Below are 20,840 nucleotides of genomic sequence, written 5' to 3' on the forward strand. Positions count from 1 at the left end.
GATTTTGACGAGAGCTCAACAACAAAGCTAATAAAGTTAGCTCCCCGCGGCCCACGAGTAGATTACCAGCGCTCCGCAGGAGTACTAAACGAGGCATAATGATTTTACTGCAACGAATGTTATAATAAAAGCTGTTCTATACATTTGTCTGATTGAAAACTTTATTAACAGATTGCAGAATGGGTACAATTCAGTACGGGCTCTCTGAGCAAAGGAAGGAACTGAGATATGAATGACCAACAATGCTAGCTATGGTCAGGTAAATAATATGCTGATGCTATTGAACGTGTAACTATATAACGTTAATTCCCAAAACGAATGCCTTTGTTAATCATAAGTAACTTTGATGCAGTAGCGTGTGTGTGTGTGGGGGGGCGGCGTTGTGCAGGTCGCTTGACTGAAACTTTTTCAAAGTTTGAACGTGTGGGCCAGATTGACGCGACAGAAATTAATGATATTTATCGGCCACTGCCATCGGCACATTTGAGCTTATCAGCCGATAGGCCGATGGCAGTCAACAAGGCACTTATCGGCCGATACCGATACCCGACCGATATATTGGTGCACCCCTAACACACACACACACACACACACACACACACACACACACACACACACACACACACACACACACACACACACACACACACACATACATACATACATACATACATACATACATACATACATACATACATACATACATACATACATACATTGATACATACATTGATACATACATTGATACATACATACATACTAGGGATGCTCGATATTGGCTTTTTTACCGATACCGATATACCGATATTGTCCAACTTGTCACACAACTCTTAATTTCCGATACCGATATCAACCGATACCAATATATGCAGGGTTTCCCCCGCAAAACACTGAATAATTTCAGGTAATTAACATTACATATCTCTTGTTGTGGAATTAACACAACATTATGCATACTTTTGACAATAAATAAAATCAGAATTTGTTCTTACTTGCTTGCCTGGGTAAATAAAGGTTCTAGAAATGTAAAAAAAAAGAAAAAAGAAAAGAATTTGAAAACCGATACCGATATTTCCGATATCACATTTTAATGCCGATACCGGCCGATAATATCGGTAGGCCGATAATATCGGACATCCCTAATACATACATACATACATACATACACACACACACACACACACACACACACACACACACACACACACACACACACACACACACACAACCAATAATAAGGACAGAGTATGGAAATTCTAAGTGTCCCTTGAACACTAGTACTGACATAGCCCGTCTTCATAAAAAACAAGTCAGCTTTTCAGAAATAGAAAAAAAAATGTGTTTTCTTTTTAGATTGAAAGCTACAAACCTTTGTAGTTATAGTAATGGGTTTCATGGGTATTATGGTAACAGAAATTACTCAGCACTTAAAAAGACCTTCTAAAGTTTAAATTCAGACCCCAAAAAAATAGAAAGAAATGAAGAACCCCAAAATGGTATTTACACGTTTTCTTTTTACCCGACCCAAAACCACCCGCAACAGGAGTGGGCCGCTCTCCGCACGGCATTTGGCATAAATTATAATGGAGCGTTCTACTCACAGATTCCGACGCTGTGTCTTGGAGATACCACTGTGAATCGACAAATACTTGCACAAAATCCATTCTCGTTCAGCCGGGCCACGCTCCCCCGGCCACTTAACGGCACACGGCCACGGATATCGTGATCTTTGATTTATTTTTGTCTGTCGACCGGAGGTACATAATGCCGCCGGGCCACGGTAGAGAATGTGAAGAAGTTCACCCGCTACTGGACAGTGAAACCGATCTCCCCCTCAGCAGGCATTAATAAATGATGTTGGCACCGTCACGTAGGACTGAGTAATGGGAGTGCAAAGTGGATAACACGCTGCTGCGGCGGTGGCTCCGTGGAGGTTGAATTGATAGAACAGCATCTCCGTTATGTATAGTATTCAGGCCCCACATGGAATGTTTGGGTAGTTATTTTTCTTCCAATATGGCTGCCTGTAACCACTGCCACTTTAGGAAGAAAATGTATCATTTCTGTGCTGTGGTAGAGGAGATCTAGCACTAGAAACGCAAAATGGAAATACAATCCCACTCACTGTGACTTGTTTACAAGATCCAGTAATAAGACACCAAATGTTACCACTTTTTTTTTCTCACTATTATTACCTACTCCATTACTACTAGTCTTTATACCCGTATAACTGTACATACTAATACTATAAGGGTGCTTTCACACCAGAGCTGTTCGGTCCGGACTATCGGACCAGAATTTGATAGTCCGCTTTTTTGGGTTTGTGTGAATGCGCAGTCGAACTCTAGTGCGGACCAAACACGCAAAAAAAACACGCAAAAAAAAACATAGGTCTCGGTTCGCTTCATCGGACCAAACGCGGACCAAGTCACCTGATAAACTGTGCATCTTGGGTAGAAGGAAGAAAAAAACACTGCGGCTTATTATTATTATTACCGCGGCGCGCGGCATTCACTGCAAAACAAGCACACTGTAGCCTAAACATGTCTCCTGATAAACTGTGCATCTTGGGTAGAAGGAAGAAAAAAACACTGCAGCTTATTATTATTATTATTATTACCGCGGCGCGCGGCATTCACTGCAAAACAAGCACACTGTACACATATGGGCAGAAGACCAAATAAAACAGCTGCTTGTGGGCACTCACAAAAACAACGAGGTGTACAAGTTGTTTAGCGAGAGGATGGCGGTAATGGGTTATAATCGAACGATGGATCAATGCCACGTCTCTGCTACTATCACGCTTCTTGCGCTGTTTGTGTTTGCGCAGATTTCACTTCCTGAAGGGGAGGGATTTCCACTCTCCATTGTGTCCAATAGACGAGCGCCCTTTTCGACCGTGTGACATTGTTCAGAAAGTTTGGTGCGCTTGACAAATTGCAATGTGAATGCAGACGAACCAAATGAAAAATGCAACAATGTTGCAACTTCACCACCAGAACCGCACCGAGTCCACCAAAACTATATGTGAAAGCACCCTAAGACTGTAGTGTACATACATCTGAGTAATATTACTCAGTAGTACTCATTTATACTCTAGTCTAATCACCTGTACATTGTATATTGCACTTTACTGTTACATTTGCACTCTGGTTAGATGTCTAACTTATTTTCATTGTACTGTACTGTATAATGACAATACATTTGGCTGCCATAGAATATTTTCACAATATTGTCATGGAAACCTGTGTTGGTTTGGGTCATGACATGAGACCAAAGTCTGCTCACTCTGTTGTCATCTTGATAACAGGGACTAACAAGAACAGACCCCTATCTCTTTGAATGGGGACTCGTCCACATCTAGGAATATATCATACAGCACATACTAGAGCCTTAAATGGACTCTAGCTGTTGTGACTCCCACCTCGTCCCAACTCATCGAGTCTAATCAGACGTGATTGGGAGCATCTGAGCGCACGCGGGGACGCATGCGGAGGGAGCACGCGGAGGGAGCACCGGCAGCATAAAGAGCCCGACAGCCCGTCGTTCAGTGCTTGTTCGTACTGATCACTTGTGGTTAGTTTTACCAAGAAGCCTATTTTCAAATCTTTGCATTCGTATTCCTCGTGTCTTGGACTAACCTGGTTTTATTACTTTGTTTTCCCCCCAATGTTGTGTTTCGTTTTTATCGTTTGCTAACCGGCGTTGTCTTCTCCTCTCTCCTTCAAGGATACCCCCCCCCCCCCCCGTGCTCGGATTAACACCATTTCGCTTCCTGCGCACACACGCTCTCCTACTGGCGTCTCGGGACGCACAAGTGGACTTTGTACAAGTTACGCGGGTGGCGGGTTTGGTCGACGGTATGAGGGAGGGCGTGCCACGGCTTGATAGGCCGATGGCCGCGCTACTCTGTCCGGAGGTGGTGTGGGAGCCGTTACGGAAGCCGGTTCCTCAAGGGAAATCGGCTAGGCGGTTTGCATACTGGAGCGACCAGTCATTTATCGCCGGAACACAATCTCTAGCTGCCGCGTCTAACATCGCGCAGCTGGCAAGATTCATGTCCGGGATATTGACGGGCGGCATGGAGCAGAGTGATGTACAACATGACCAGCTCTCCCAGGCGGCAGGAGCTGTCCTGCATCTGACTCAGCTGCAGGCCATAGCCGCTGGGAAAGTGCGCGCCCTGGCGACTCTGAACCAGCGCCACCTTTGGCTGGAGCAGGCGCGTGTGCCGGAGAAGAAGAGGCTTCCACTTCTGACGGCACCCCTCTCCGATGCTGGCCTGTTCGGGAAGGCCCTACAGTTGATGACCTCGACCTGTAGAGAGATGCAGGAGGAGCGCTCCGTGCTTCAACCTCATTTTCCCCCTCCCGATGTCGCCGGTGGGGTCAGACGGCTGCCACGTCGTCGAGCGTCTTCCGCCGTGGCTGCTGCTGCCACCACCGCCACTGCTGGTCCTTCGAGGAAGAAGGCCAGGAGGAGAGAGAGCGCCGCCGCTACAGCCGACCCATCTACGCCCGGAGGTGACGGTAGGGACCGTCGAGACCAGCCGCCGATTGCTTACCGTCCCTCCGGGGCTCCACGGGGTGGCAAATCCCGAGCGGCTCGTGGCGGCAGGCGCCGCTAGACACAGTGACTTTTCCCCCCTGTGGTCCCCTCTGTTCCCTTCCCGGCCTTGCCGTATGATTTGTTTGAAAAATAAAAAGTTCCCTCTAAAGGGGGACTGTATTTTTTGTTAACAAACTGTGTGTTTCTTCACCAAATATATGATGGGGTTGCAAAGTGTGAATCTTCACTAGTATGGGTTGATAGGAGGGTTACGTTCATGTTAAGAGCTTTAAGCAAGGTCTGCAGCCTACACTCGGTTGAAAAAGGGGTTTTTCTACCTCGGCCTGAGTCTCCACATAAGGTAGAGGGTTCTTGTATGTTCTGTTGCTTGCACGAGTAATGTTGAGCTACAACACTGTTGTGTTGATTGCAGTAATGCTCGTATGAACACGTACCACGGCTCAGCCGTTCTCGCTCTCTCTATCAGTCTATGTTCAACATGGATGCGGGTGTAGGATTCACACACACACGCGACTTGTTGTAAACCCTGTTCACAGTTGACTGTGGTTAGCATGCATTGTATTAGCTTGCGCTATTCATTAGCATTGCTATTAAAGGTATGGTGCGCTAAAGTTGTTGCTGTGTGCAAGGAAAGGGCTTGTGAGGGGGTACCGGATAAACCCCTCCTTCCCTCTTCTGATTGGTCAGGGGGTTTATTCATCTCTTGTTGGTCCAGTCAGGGCCAAGTCGTTAGGCGACTTGGCTGGGGGGGGGGGGGGGGGTGGTTCCCTAACTCTGCTCCTATAACACAGGCGTTGAGTATTGGGTTTCCCCCCATCATAGCACACGTTGCTATTGACGATGGCTTCCGTGAGTTAGACCTGTATGTACGGTCTGTTGTTGTCAAAGTGTCGGGATAGAGCGTGGGTTCCACTACGCTCGATATATGTGTAACTTGAGTCGGTTGGTCACATGACTCAAGATTGCCATGGCTTTTTCACTCTATGACTCACGTGGGAAGTCTTCCTGAGGAGCTCCGTCTAATCCTCTGTGGTGGGGGTGACTGGATATAAAAATGTAAACAGTTTTTATCCTCAGTTGTGTCGAATGGGATTCATACAGTCGGTGCTTCTTTTCTTTTTTAATGAAAGAGTGTGGAGTATAAGAAGCACCACACCCTTCTTGTCGTTTCTCCCAGGCGCCTTGAGGATTAAATGAAGGGTCTACATTAGCCTGTTCATTGATGTGGTTGTGTCCCGACGCATGCATGGTGCTAGCTCGGGGTGTTTCTGATGGGAATCATGCGGGTAGCTAGTACGCCTTGGTTGCTTGTGGTTAAAACAGCGTTTTTATAAAGCAACTGGGATGGAGGGTTTGTCCTCTTCCGAGAACCTGTTACTGGTTCTCGACGGGTTCTTGTTCATGTCTGGGGGATGTTAACGGAATGAGATCGGAACATAGGTAGAGGGGTCTCACGCCCTTGGGGTGGGCCACCGAGCACGGTTCACACCGGCCCGTCTGGGTGGCGCCCTCTTTTCATGTTTTTTGATCGACACGCATATCTGCCCCTTCTCACGGAGTAGGCAGGTCGGCGTGGTTAGGGCACGGGACTGGTTTTGGTCACGCTGGTCCAGGTCAGTTAACCCATTGTCCGCCGGGGATGCAGATCTGCTGTTCTGGTACCCTGAGGGACTTGGGCTTTTTTCAGGGGAAAAATGCCGGTTGTCAGCCCGGGGTGTCACAAGGTTAGGCGTTATGGAGACCCTTGTTGGGTACTCTTTTGTACCTGGCACTATCATAAGGGGCTGGTTCTCTTTTCTTCGCTCCTCTCTCATGCATGGCGAAGAGAGGGCTGTTGGGGTGGTCTTCTGGACCTCCTCTGGTAACCCTGTGTGCTTCCCGAGCCGCCGGGCCCGGTCCGAAGTGAAGTTTCGTTGATACCGTAGACCTGGGATAACCCTTTTTCTTGAGGGGTTATAGGAACAACCACCGCATATGGTACCAAGGGGGTGGTTGATTCCCTGGTGTGTTGGAGCAGAGTCAACTCCCGGGTTACCCGGTTGAGTGTGCCCCCTGCACGTTCATGACGTCTGCCAATCATGTCAGCCTTCTCTGCCTCAACCCCTCTGGGTGTTTTTTTTTTAATGGAGGCTTTGTCATGGTGATCAACAACGGCAGCATACGCCCCTTCCGCCGGGGGGGCTGTTTTCAGCTGACTCCTTTGGCGCCTGTCTCGTCCGCAGTGCTCCAGGCTCAGGTTACAGCCTGCTGCCTGGTTTCCCCGGTGCGCTGCCTGCTTCCATTGGTTAACCTTTGAGTGCTTACGGCCATGCTGACTGCCTGTGTTTCAGAGTCAGTGTGCCAGGCGGTGTGCTATTGGGGGGAAAGGGCCCGCTCTTGGAGGGGCCCTATCCGAATACGCTGGCGATGTGGGGGGCGGTGTCACTAAGTGACCACCTGGTGAGGTCTTGATGCCTGGCGTCATTGACCTCTCCAGGCCCCCTTTTTCCAGGGGATCCAGTCCCTTCAGTGGGACTGGGACTTCCTTCACGCTCCGCTGCTACGGCCTTGCCACGGGGTTAGGGTTGCTCTTGACCCCGTGATTTTGGGGGCAGTAACGAGGTTGTTCCTTCCGTTCGTTCCCTGGTGGCATGCGGGTTGTGCGTGTGTGTAGTTGTGGGGTCAAGCCACGGTCTGCTCACCCTGTGCGTTGAGTTGCTTGAGTTCCTCTTCGCCTGGTCGGCTCCGTCTCCCTCCCGTAAGCCTCCAATAGGGAGGGTATCCTCCATTAGGGAGGGTCGGGGGGGCTCGGTCCTCCCCGGTCTGATGGTTGTGGGGGGCCTCAGCGGGGTGTATTTGTCGGGCTAAGGCTCCCGTTCAGCCCCCGTTGTGCTACTGGTGCTGAGCGAAGCCTTAACGAAACAGAACGTAAGGTTATGTATATAACCAAGTTCTGTGAGTTATGGTGCGCTCAGCACCAGGACGCCGCTGCTGCCCTTGATCTCGCCTTGTGGTGAAAGTTTGGGAAGGAGGCAAGTAGGTGACCACACACCTGCTTATGAAGGTAAGCGGAAGGGGGTGTGGTCAGACGAATATGGGGATGTAAAGGTACATGGTGGAATTTTTTTATTCAGTGTATGTACACGAAGTGAAGTACAGTTCTACTGGTGCTGAGCGCACCATAACTCACAGAACTTGGTTATATACATAACCTTACGTTTTCTCCTGTTGTATATTTTCTAGTGGTGGGACTCGATTCAAAATTGTAATCGAATTAATTCAAGACTTTATAGTTAATTAATCGAAATTAATCACATTTTAATCGCATATCAATATTTGATGCGAAAAGCAACATTTTTCAATTCAAATTAATTTTGGTATACGAGTGAATCAATGAATATACATTATACATACGTTTAAGCAGCAAAATCCTGTATTAGCTACTACACAGACCAACAGATCAATGCAATTTTTAACAAAGTGCAGCAATTTTAGGAATAATATATATAGCGCAAAGCAGGGGCGTAACTATGGGGGGGGACACCGGGGACATGTCCCCGGCATGTTTTCAGAATGCAGTTAGTGTCCCCTGCACGATAATAAACGGTGACGCGACGTGATAAGAAAACGGCTGCTTGGCCATCTCTGAGCCATTGTCATGCAAAGTCAAGTAGCCACCCGGCGCTAAGTACCACAGCTGTCTTTGCATATCAACAACAGCCCAGTATTCAGGTGTGCTCAAATAGGCTACATACTGTAACACCCCTCCCCAGTTTGGTGTGAAACTGTGATAAATAGCGCGATCGCGATCTCTCTCTCTCTCTCTCTCTCTCTCTCTCTCTCTCTCTCTCTCTCTCTCTCTCTCTCTCTCTCTCTCTCATACACACAACGTAGTATGCACGTTCCGAGACTCGCGCGGCATTATGACATGTCATAAGTGAATTATATAGAAACAACTCACCAAAATTGACTTGCACAACTGATTTAAAAAAAAATCTACGAAAAGGGTCCCCCCTTCACCCCCCCTACCCCCACCCCCGCGACCATACAACTATACGTAGCACCCCTCCGCCACTGACCACGCCCCCAAATGTGTCCCCCCCACCACTGACAACAGAGTTACGCCCTTGGCGCAAAGGACCTTTTGTAAACTCAAGCACTTTCGAGGTAAAAGTAAAACGCAGTACTTTCAAGTACATTCCAGAACGGTTGACCATTGAAAAAAACTCTTGATCTAAATTTCTCTTATTTAATTTTGTTTTTGAACAAACTAGACTAAGAAAAAAAGTTATTTGCAATTTATTATACTTTATACTTATAGCACATGCACAAGTCTGGTCTCCTTTGAAAGGTAACATTATTCTTACACAATAAAGAAAAATCATCATGCGATTAAATGCATATTTTTTTTAACTTTTAATTCTTTCTGTAGTTAATTAATCGAAATTAATGCGATAATGTCCCAGCACTAATATTTTCAATTAAATCTTTAAATTTATTTATTTAATGTGTCAACCAAATGATATGTAACAAGCAAAGAGGTTGTACCAAGATTATACTAATATGGAAATAGTTGAGACACCATGTATGCATCAACGTAAGATTACGTGTCAGAGATAGAACAATACATGCACGAGTCCGGTGATGACGTCAGTGTGAGAGAGACGCTTCTGCTGTTCTCCCCAAACCCCACCGAGAAAATGTTAGTTTAAACACTACTTATAGTCAACAAAGTTTTAATCCATGGTAGAGTTGAAGTAACCCTAATAATGTCAACCAACGAGGAAAAGAAGAAGAAAGGACAAGGACGCGCCACAATTGAAACTCGCTCAGCGACAAACAAACAGGACGACGCCGACGTTGAACTTGAACCTGCCGCTGCGGGTGGCTGCGACGCGGAAAGTAAATGGGAAAACATCGCTGCCCGTGTGGTTCGCGATGTGACTGAAAAGTTAAGTGCCCTGATGGACCTAAAGCTTACTGCCCTGACTGCAACACTGGAGGGCTTTAATAGCCGACTGTCAGACAATACCAAACGCATTACAGAGGCGGAATCCCGCATCTCAGCGGCCGAGGACAACTCATCAACAATAGAAAACAGACTGAAAAAGCTGGAAAAAACAGTGACGACTTTGCAACAGCGGGCGGAAGATGCCGACAATCAAAGCCGACGTGAAAGCGTTTGTATTATGGGTTTGAAAGAGGGGACAGAGGGCACACAACCTGTTAAATTCTTCGAGACCTGGGCCCTGTTTCTTGTACCTGGATAACTGAGTTAGCCGGATAACTTTAGCTGGATAACTGGGTTAGCCGGACTTTCCGATTTCATGTACCTGGATTTTCCAAATCACCATGACAACATATCCAAAAGTTTGAGCCTGGTCGAAAGCAGAGTTCAAGTTCAAGTTAGCCTGAACTATCGCCACGCCCCCGCAAAGAAGTGACAGCCCGTTTCCTGAAACTATTCCCACAGTCTACGATCTGCATTATACCATTCTGAATTACGTTTTTGTGCTCCATTCTTCCAGAGGGGGCTTTTGAAATGTAAAATAGACCCAAAATGCTGATATTAAATTCACTTTGTCCTAAATAATGCACGTTATATATACCGTGGCGACGGTGGCGCTCGCTCGTGCGATGTACACATGATGTGGTTATTTTAATTGTAACTGGGATTAAGATGTCTGATGAGATGCGCTGTTTGACGGATTTGAGAAATTGAACGAGCCGTTGACGTCACATTAATGAATGAGGATAAAGAGATAAACTTCATTCAAAACAAAGGATATTCTAAACACGGGTCTCTCGTTCATTAATGTATAAACAATGAATTTATCCCATCTGGCACAGTGGCCCAGCGGTAGTGCTCAAGCCTGCCAACTTTTTGACCCGGGTTCAAATCCCGGTGTTTCCAATATGATTTTTTTGAATATAATATTAATGATTATACGCCAAAGTAGCCTGGTTTTAAGTTAAAATATTATAAATCTACATGCATTGAGGATGTCATTCTTTATATAGCTCTCAACGTGCACCAAATTGAATTATTCCTATATTGCAAAAGAAAGGAGACAACTAGGGTCTTGAACCCCGGTCGTCCGTGTGAAAGTCAAAAGAACAACCCGTTAGACCACATTAGAGATAAGTTAAAGATTGACTATACATCAATCAATGGGCAAGAGGGCCGTATCGTAATTCTGTATAACAGTTAACTAATCATTTTCGCTAGCAAGATCTCATTTGATTATTCAATCCAGCAGGCAAGTTTAAAGAAATATAATCTGATTGATTGAGGTAATGAGGGACTTAGAATTAGCCTATAGATAACGCATTTAACTTGTCGGCGAGGCGATTGAGCCGTATTGCAATCTGTCAATAAAGTCTTAAATCAATTAATCAATCAATGCCGTTGAGAATCAGGGTCTCTGCCATCGATACGTGCTGGCTTTTCACCTAAAACGGCCGCGCGCATTTAGCCTGACTCGCAAGTCTGGCTTGAGTTAACGAGACTGAATCCACCTTTGTGAAACAGGAAAATCCCGGCTTCGAACATCGGGTTAACTGAAGCTGGATAATGGACATCTTGATCGACTTAGTTGAACCACGTACATGAAACAGGGCCCTGGCTTCCAACTCTGCTTAATATCGATACAGAAAAAGGCAGTGTGAAGATTGACAGGTGTCGCAGGGCTGCAGGAAACATCCAGCCTGATAAAACCAGACCTGTGGTCATAAAATTTCAAACCATGCGAGATGCACAACGAATTATGACAGCAGCACGGGCGAAAGGCGTACTGAACTACGAGGGCAATAAACTTCTGATCAGACCAGACATCTCCTATCAGACCAAGATGGAAAGACGTAAATACAACACCGTGTGTGATCAGCTCATCAAAAAAGGGATACGATTTAAAATGCGCTTCCCTTCGAGACTAACCATTACACACAACGGCGAGGACCACTCTTTCAAGACCCCACAAGAAGCGGAAGACTTTCTGAAAGAAGGGGATTAAAGGTACTGCCCACCCAACACATATCGGACTGATGGAATGCGCTCATGCAGAACGGACTGAGATCTCTCTCTCTCTCTCTCTCTCTCTCTCTCTCTCTCTCTCTCTCTCTCTCTCTCTCTCTCTCTCTCGTTTTGTTGCTTGTTTTTTTTTTTTTTTTTTTTTTTTTTCTCCCCATTTTTTTTTACTGGCTCACTTCACATTATACTGGTATAGGTTATTAATTATTATGTATTAAAAGACTAGTTTTTATGATTGAAATGTCCAGCTTTGATTTCAGACACAAATATTGGGGCTCCCCCCAACCCCCACAATGAGTTGGAATGGAGTAGTCCGGATAAAACTATGGCAAGCATATCTATAACCTATGGAGTGCTACAGTAGTTCATGGTTAGGATGATATTTTTTTTATAGTCACCGTAATCTCCCGGGCTCTCCCCACATTTCTTCTTTTTTTTTTCTTTTTTTTTAATTTAATTTGTATCACTTTATCTGATATGGGCTATACAGTTTCATGATATGCTTTAGTCACGTGATTTATGGTTTAAATACTCTTAACTCCTTCAGATATCAAACAATGGACTCAAAATCATGATTATAGATCAGTGGTACAACTATCTTTGTCTTATTATTATTATTATTATTATTATTATTATTATTATTATTATTATTATTATTATTTATTATTATTATTATTATTATTATTATTATTATTATTATTATTATTATTATTATTATTATTATTATTATTATTATTATTATTATTATTATTATTATTTTTATTATTATTATTATTATTATTATTATTTATTACACCGTATTCATGCAATTCAGACAAACAAACAGACCAATGTAACTCCAATTTGAATATATACACAAAAAAATATGATTCATTCCCATAGTTTATTATTATTATTATTATTATTATTATTATTATTATTATTATTATTATTATTATTATTATTTTTCTCCTGATTGCAATTTTTCCTTTAAATCCATAAGGGCCACAATATGTGGACAAAAATAATGGTAGTAATAGGTGGGGGGGATTAAACAGAAGAAAATGGTCATACTATTTTTGGTCAAATTATCGGATGCGAGTAGCCTATATTATCTTTAAATATCTGATTGAAATTACACCTACAGACAAGGAGTGAAGCTCCAGTACTGTTGGGTTTTGTAACTATTTACTACCAATTGATACGGCGGTGTGGGGATGGGGGGGGTGTGCGGAGAGGGGCCGATTTTATCACTCGATAGATTGGCCTTTTACTCCCCCGCGGCGGGACTCCTCTCAGCTTCACTGGAACGATGTTAATCATTTTAGCCCATCCATTAGGGATGGGCCGTATGTGTTTTATGTGTAACCCGTCTGTACAAGACGGCAGGGTTATTTTGTTTTATGTACTTCACCCCCTCCCCCCTCCGTTCACCTCCTCCATATTCCAGCCATTTAGAGACCTGCCCACATTAGCCTCAATAGAAGCGTCAAAAAAAATATTGCATTACCAACAACCATACAACAACATGTATAGATTATGGCTAGTTTGAACATAATGATATGGAACACTGGTGGAATAAATAAACAACACAAACGAAAAAGCGTGCTCACACTGATGAAAAAAGAACAGGTGGACATAGCTCTGCTAAGCGAAACGCACATTTTAGAGAAAGACATAGATATGTTAGCGGACAACACATATCATAACATCAGTCACTCTTCCTTTGGAACGAGAACTCGGGGAGTAGCCATAGTCGTTAGACGGAAGTTGAATATTGAATTGAAGGGAGTATGGTCTGATGCAGATGGTCGGATAACTATAGCTAAGATTTTACATAAGAACAGAAAAATAGCGTTGGTAGCGGTATACGCCCCAAATTTATACGAAGTTAGTTTCTTCACTACACTTACCAGAGCAATGTTAGACCTTCCCGAATACTCATTTATAATCGGTGCGGATTTTAATGCCATTTGGAACCCAAGGATGGACAAATCAAACCCCTCCTTTTCCAATGAACAAAAAAATGCATCTAATGCATTAAAGGATTGGTCGAAGATTACAGGTGTAAATGACTTATGGCGTTCACTCAACCCCATGACCCGGAAGTACTCTTGTCGATCTGCGAGACATAATACATTATCCAGAATAGATTACGTTTTCACAACCCCGAGACTATTTGATAACTACGATGTGGAAATGATACCCAATGCATTGTCTGATCACTGTTATTTACTCTTAAAAGGAACATTTGGTATACTATCATCCCGAGCCCCAAGATGGCGATTTAACACGATGCTGCTTAATAACAAGGAATTCATTACACAAATCAAAGAAGCTCTTATGGTATTCCTACGGATAAATGTGAATTCGGTGCAGGACCCCAGAATATTATGGATGTCGACAAAGGGAATGATCAAGGATTTCACTGATAGCTTTTCCTCCCAAATACGCAAGAATCGATGCTCAAAACTGGCTGAACTGGAAACACTTTACTCAACGTTATTTAATTCTTTGCAATACAACAACTCGGTTCAACTGGAAAATCAAGTCAATATACTAAAAAAAGAGATTAACGCCATATACAGACAACAATCTGAATTGCAAATACGTAGCACAAGACAACAGCAGTACTCCCAAGGTTCCAAACCAAGTCACCTATTAGCTATGCGACTAAGAGTCAACGCAAAATTTGCAGATATAACTACCATTAGAGCACAACAAGGACTTGTTACAGAACCCAAAGAAATAAACACGACATTCAAAGAATTCTACTCCAACTTATACAAATCAGAAACGACCTTCGATCAAAACAAGATGGACACATATCTTAATCAAATTAACCTCCCTAAACTTTCAGAGGATGACGCTAAACAGTTAGAAACACCGATCACACTAGATGAACTTAGGGAGGCCATATCTGAAATGCAAAGTGGAAGGGCCCCTGGAAGAGACGGTATCCCACCAGAAATGTACCTCTCTTGTTGGGACATAATTGGACCCTTATTACTAAATATGATTTTATACTCAGTCAAGGAGGGGAACTTCCATAAGAATGACAATATTGCACTCATAACAGTCCTCCTCAAAAAAGACAAAGACCCCACCGAGTGCGGTAGTTACAGACCTTTAAGCCTCCTCGGAACCGATATCAAACTGTACTCTAAGGTATTAGCCATCAGACTACAAAAGCATATGACGTCTTTAATTCATCCGGACCAAACAGGCTTCATAAGAGGCCGCCTGATCACTGATAACATAAGACGATTACTACACGTACTAGATGCTAACAAGGAAGACAACACACCTAAGGCGATGCTGTCCCTGGATGCAATGAAAGCTTTTGACAGGTTGGAATGGTCGTATCTATGGGCAGTGTTAGAAAGGATGGGGTTAGGAAAAGGATTCATTGATATGATTAAAGTATTATACAAAGACCCATCGGCCATGATTACAACAGGTACAATCACCTCCGAAATCTTTCCAGTATCACGGTCTTCCAGACAGGGTTGCCCCCTTAGTCCCGGACTATTCGATCTATCATTAGAGCCTTTAGCACAATATATAAGACAATCCCAATCCATAGAACCAATCGTAATCAAGGGCACACAACACAAAATTAGTTTATATGCGGACGACGTAATACTGTTCATGCAAAACCCCAACACCGCATTGCCTCATATTCTCAAGTTGATTGAGGACTTTGGAGATTTATCGGGATTTAGGATAAATTGGCCGAAGTCGGCCTTCCTCCCACTTAACGCCCCTGCAAAAAGAAATATAACCCTCCCAGAAGAGATACCGATGGTAAAACACTTTAGATGTTTGGGAGTTGAAATATTCCCTACCATAAGCCAAACGGTGAAGCACAATTACATAAAAATCCAAAACAAAATCAAATACGACCTTGTCAGGTGGTCAAAACTTAAAAACTCAGTACAAGCACGAATATCAATAATTAAGATGGACGTCCTACCTAGAATCAACTTCTTCAGCTCAATGCTACCGTTACCCCCTCCAAAGGGTTACTGGAAAGAATTACACTCCTCCACATACAAATTTATTTGGAATAACAAACCACCACGTATAAAAAGATCCACCGCACAGAGAAACAAAGCAGACGGTGGTATGGCATTTCCAGATTTCCACCACTATTTTAAGGCATACACTTTAAGACCACTGACAACATGGTTTGATCCCCAAGCATCAGTATCCTGGAGAAATTTAGAAGAAAATATAGTAGCTCCACATAGGCTGAAGGACATAGTGTACACCAAATTATCAATTAAGCAATGCGAACGGAAATTTGGCCCCATAATCACTCATGCAATCCGGATATGGCGTGAAACACAAAAAAAAGACTCTATCCCACATACATGGCATAATCATACTCCCTTATTCAATAACAATGCACTCTTGATTGGAAAACAACCTATAAGATTCCCTAGATGGGAAAAGCAAGGCATACACACATTAGGAGACGTTTTCAACAAACAGGGTTTTTGTAGTTTTGATGAGATATGCAAAAAATTTAATCTCACCAAGTCCTCATATTATTTTTACGCACAGTTATTGGCATGTTTGAAGGCTCACGGTGTTCCATTAAGGATACCAATTGTACACCACAGATACCACAAATTCTTCTATGAAAGAGAGACATCGAGAGGTTTTGTTTCAGATTTTTATCATCAATTACTAACGGCCTCGTATGAAACCCTACATCTAGACTCAGTCTGGAGGAGGGATATACCAGACCTGGAGATAGACTTTGACTGGCAAGAAGCCTGGGCAAATGTACGCCTTGCATCAAGGAACCCGGACCATCAACAAATCAATCTTAACTATATTCACAGGACATACTTAACTCCTATAAGACTGAACAAAATGGGTCTTAAACAAGACTCCAAATGCTCCTTATGTACAAATGGGGATGAAGGGACATTTATGCACATGTACTGGGACTGCCCACCAGTTAAGATATTTTGGAAAGAAGTGACCCAGCAATTGTCAAATCTCTTAACTCTGGATATACCTGTACACCCCTCTGTATTACTGCTGAATGATGTCTTTGAGCATGCAGTACCTCCACAGCTAAAGAGATTGGTTTTATCCGGTATCACAGTGGCTAAAAAGCTGATAGCATCACGATGGTTTCAACCGGAAAAAATGTGCCGTAAGGTCTGGATTCTTACATATCTCGATGTGATTTATCAAGAAATATCAACAGCTAGAATTTTGGGTCTCAATGAATCCAAAATGGCAATGTGGTTAGAAGTGGTGGAGAGAATAAAAGCCAGCATATAATGGTAGTGTCTGGTTAGGAACAAATTATAATGGTTGGATTATCCAATGGGGGGTCCGGGAGAGGGGGATACGAGCTGGAGCATATGTGTATTTGTATATCCTATTGTGTGTTGTCATGTTTGTTTATGTGTTTGTTTAAAAAATAATAAAAAAATAAAATACAAAAAGATTACGTGTCAGAATTTACATGTTTGAATATTTCTCAAGTAATATGACTCTCTTCGTCTATGAGAGATATAAAAATGTATGTACCCTCTCTCACTCTCTCTTCCACACTTCTCTCACCTCCTCTCCCTCTCCCCTTATCCATTCTTTATCACTCTTTATAATTTTTATTCTACTAACTATGGATCCATATTGTAATAAACAATCCTATTGAACTATAGAAATTGTCTCCTAATATTTCTGGTATTAATATCTATATAAGTATTCCGATTTCTATTTTTAACAAATCAGATCACGAATCCTGAATTACATCATACATCATTACACCAAGGCAACCACTCACTGCGTGATTCCCAGCCTTTTGGTAAAGATCATGATTAATTTTAAACATATTTAATAAAACTAATATTTCACCTCAAAATGCTGTAAATTATAATGGTACTCAACATAAAATCACATCACATTTAATTATTTTCTCTGAATATGTTTAACAAGTTTATTTGCAAACAACTATAAATGCCATTCTGAAAAAAACTGTCATGAGTGAAGACATAGCTTATTCTGAACCCTGAACGAGTTTTGTCGCACAAGCTGAAATCTACCTTATTCAGGTAACATAGCGAATATGTGGCATGAAATCTGGTTAATTTGCAATCTGGAGTTATCTGCTTTTGCAGCAAAAAAAAAAGAATAGCGACATTTCATTTGAAAAAAATAAAATTGTGCAATAAAGTTTGAATTTGAAAGTTACCTGTATTTTTACTATCAAAACAACCCAATTGCAGTTTGATTAATATTACCTGCAATGAGATAAGATAATAATGATTTGTGAAATTTGTTTTGTAGCAAATGGTCTCTTTGTTGCTGCCATATTAGTGTTACATATATCTCCTTCAAAACGTCTGCAGGGCTCCGTCTCCTTCCCGGCTGTAGGCCTACTGTATTTTGTACCACAATGCTTTGCTTGCTTCATATCACAGCCATGGCCGTAGCCAGCTATGAGGTCACCGAGGTCCGGACCTCGGTAACTATTTGCGAGTGGGCCGTTTGGTCAACGACCGGCCCATTTGGTACTGACTGACACTGGGCCGGCCCAATAATAACATCTCTTACTAAGCCCCTCCCCCACTAGGCTGGGAACAGCGGCCCATTATGCGTGCTGCGGCCCAATCACATCTCTTAATAAGCTCCCCCCCCCCTCTCTCACCTGTTTCTCGTGTGAGAAGAACAGATGCGGAAACAGGAAAAATGGAGAAACAGAACAAACGTAAAGGGGGTGCGGAGAAATTGCCGGCGGAAAAAATCAGAAAACTAGAGGTGGATGCTGAAAAATATAATAAAATCACAGACATGTTTGCTGCTTCAACGTCGTCATTCACAATAATACTAGTGCAGGTGCATCAACAAGTTCAACACAGCCTCAGGTAGCCAGCCAGGCAGAAGGGCCGAGGAGGGTGAGCTGAAGGAGGAACCTGAGGTAGTTTGTGTGTGCCATCTCTGCCATGGTGATGTCGATAATAATATTAATTATAACGTTATTTGGTCAGCATCGCGTTGGCTAAAATAAGCCCAGGTTACTGTGAGTGACCGTCACATCTAAGCTGATCAGCACTACTAATGAGACGCTGCCCCCTAGTGGCCGGCTGTAACAAACAAGCACACCATTGATTTAATTGCCATATAAATCACACAAAGATCTAACTATTACTCCTCTCTGAGCATGAATATAAAACAAACAGGTGATAACTGTGTAAACCTTATGCAATATGCATCATTGATATTTGGATACTTGAAATCTGTATGAACTGAGTAGTTAGTACCAAATGAATGAATGAATGAATGAATGAATGAATGAATGAATGAATGAATGAATGAATGAATGAATGAATGAAGTTAGTATAAAATGGAACAGCTCCATGCATTAATTGAATAAATAACTATTTGCTCATTACCAGTATGGTATTGTTTAAATTGTACAGCTTTTTGCACATCTTTGTCAGGGAATTCCAACAATTCTGGACCTGAATGTACCAGTTCATTGTAATCATCTCTCTCTCTCCTTAATGTCTAGTCAAGCCAGAAATGGACCTCCCTAATTTCTAAACCCTGGCTGGGTGGTGTCCGACCGATTATAGTGGGCCGGTCTGGGCCAAAAAAAATAAATGGACCTCCCTAATTTCTAAACCCTGGCTACGGCCCTGATCACAGCTGTATAATATATGTTCTGCTATGCTTTGCATGCTTCATATCACAGCTCTATATGTACCAATATGCTTTGCTTGCTTTATATTACAGTTACAGCTGTATATGTACCACTATTCTTTGCTTGCTTCATATCACAGCTGTATATGTACCGCTACACTTTGCTCACTTCATATCACAGCTGTATATGTACCGCTACACTTTGCTCACTTCATATCACAGCTGTATATGTACCGCTACACTTTGCTCACTTCATATCACAGCTGTATATGTACCGCTACACTTTGCTCACTTCATATCACAGCTGTATATGTACCGCTACACTTTGCTCACTTCATATCACAGCTGTATATGTACCGCTATGCTTAGCTTGCTTCATATCACAGATATATACGTCCAGCTAAGCTTTGCTGCACTTCATATCACATCTGTATAGTAGGTATGCTTTGCTTGCTTCATATCACAGCCAGGCAAATTAACATAGACGGGAAAGATCTAAAGTAAATTCCATACCAATTGATCTTGAAAAACGTTGTTTGTCCGAGGAAAGCAACAGTTGTGATTGGAGGATCGAGAAAATAGGGCTGATTTGAGAGTAGTACATGAAGAGATTTGTTTTAAAAAAAAAAGGAGTTATAATCCAACCATTAGAACAACAACAATAACTACAGAATATTATGGAAGGTATTAACTCTTTGAAGACCTTATAATGCTTGTGAACAAATGTTGTCATAATACATACACAACACAATTGAGCGATGTGCTACAGGTGGGATATGGGGATACTAGGGCTGGGCGATTAATCAAAGTTCAATAATCAAAATAAAACTATTGTGGAAATCCAATTTTAAAAAGACACTTTTATTTTATTTTCAATTAAGTTCAATAAATGCATGATGTTTCAAAAGTCAATGAATAATAATGTTAAATAATTGTGATCTCAATAGTGATTATGATTTTTGACATAATTGAGAAGCCCTAGGGTATACTAGTGTGACCCTATTTTCTTAGGGGTAGAAATTAGAAATTTCAATTAAAGTCATTGGTAATCATTTATCATTAATTCATCATTAATTTAGGTGACATAATTGACTGCAACAGTATCACAATATCATAATTACATCATATACAGTATATGATCTCGATACAATACACGATAAACAATGAATTATCACCTATTTGTATAGTATATAGGCTATGTCATTGTTAGTTTACTGTGATTCCATGTCTGATGAAGGGCACAGTGACCAACGGCAACGATAGTCACTTGTAAAACTGACCAAATCCGATCGTTCCTCTGTCATCTCCCTGTCTCACTTTCCCTCTCTTCTCCCTCTTTAAGCTTAACCCATAAAAAGACACACTACACTTCAGTGTTCTATCAGCTGAATTCCTGTTAATGGAGGGTCTAACTTAGCTTAATAGGCGACATACAGAAACCACTGCTGATGAGAGCATTAACACTGAAGCATGCGACTGGGTTTGAATAATTCACATGGACAATCTCCATGAGTGTCGGCTATAATGAAACCACACACTAGCGCCACGTGTCTGTCTGCCATTACTAACGATAGGTTATGTAGATAACCTAGTTATATTAGTATAGGCTAAG

General features: G+C 42.5%; 1 protein-coding gene across 1 annotated transcript in view; it reads right to left on the reverse strand.

Annotated features, from left to right (window-relative positions):
* frmpd4 (FERM and PDZ domain containing 4) overlaps nt 1-20,840 on the reverse strand; it is a 273,467-nt gene that overhangs the window by 164,214 nt on the left and 88,413 nt on the right. The window lies entirely within an intron of this gene.

This window comes from Notolepis coatsorum (assembly GCF_963971535.1).
Source record: "Notolepis coatsorum genome assembly, chromosome: 3".
Lineage (NCBI taxonomy): Eukaryota > Metazoa > Chordata > Actinopteri > Aulopiformes > Paralepididae > Notolepis > Notolepis coatsorum.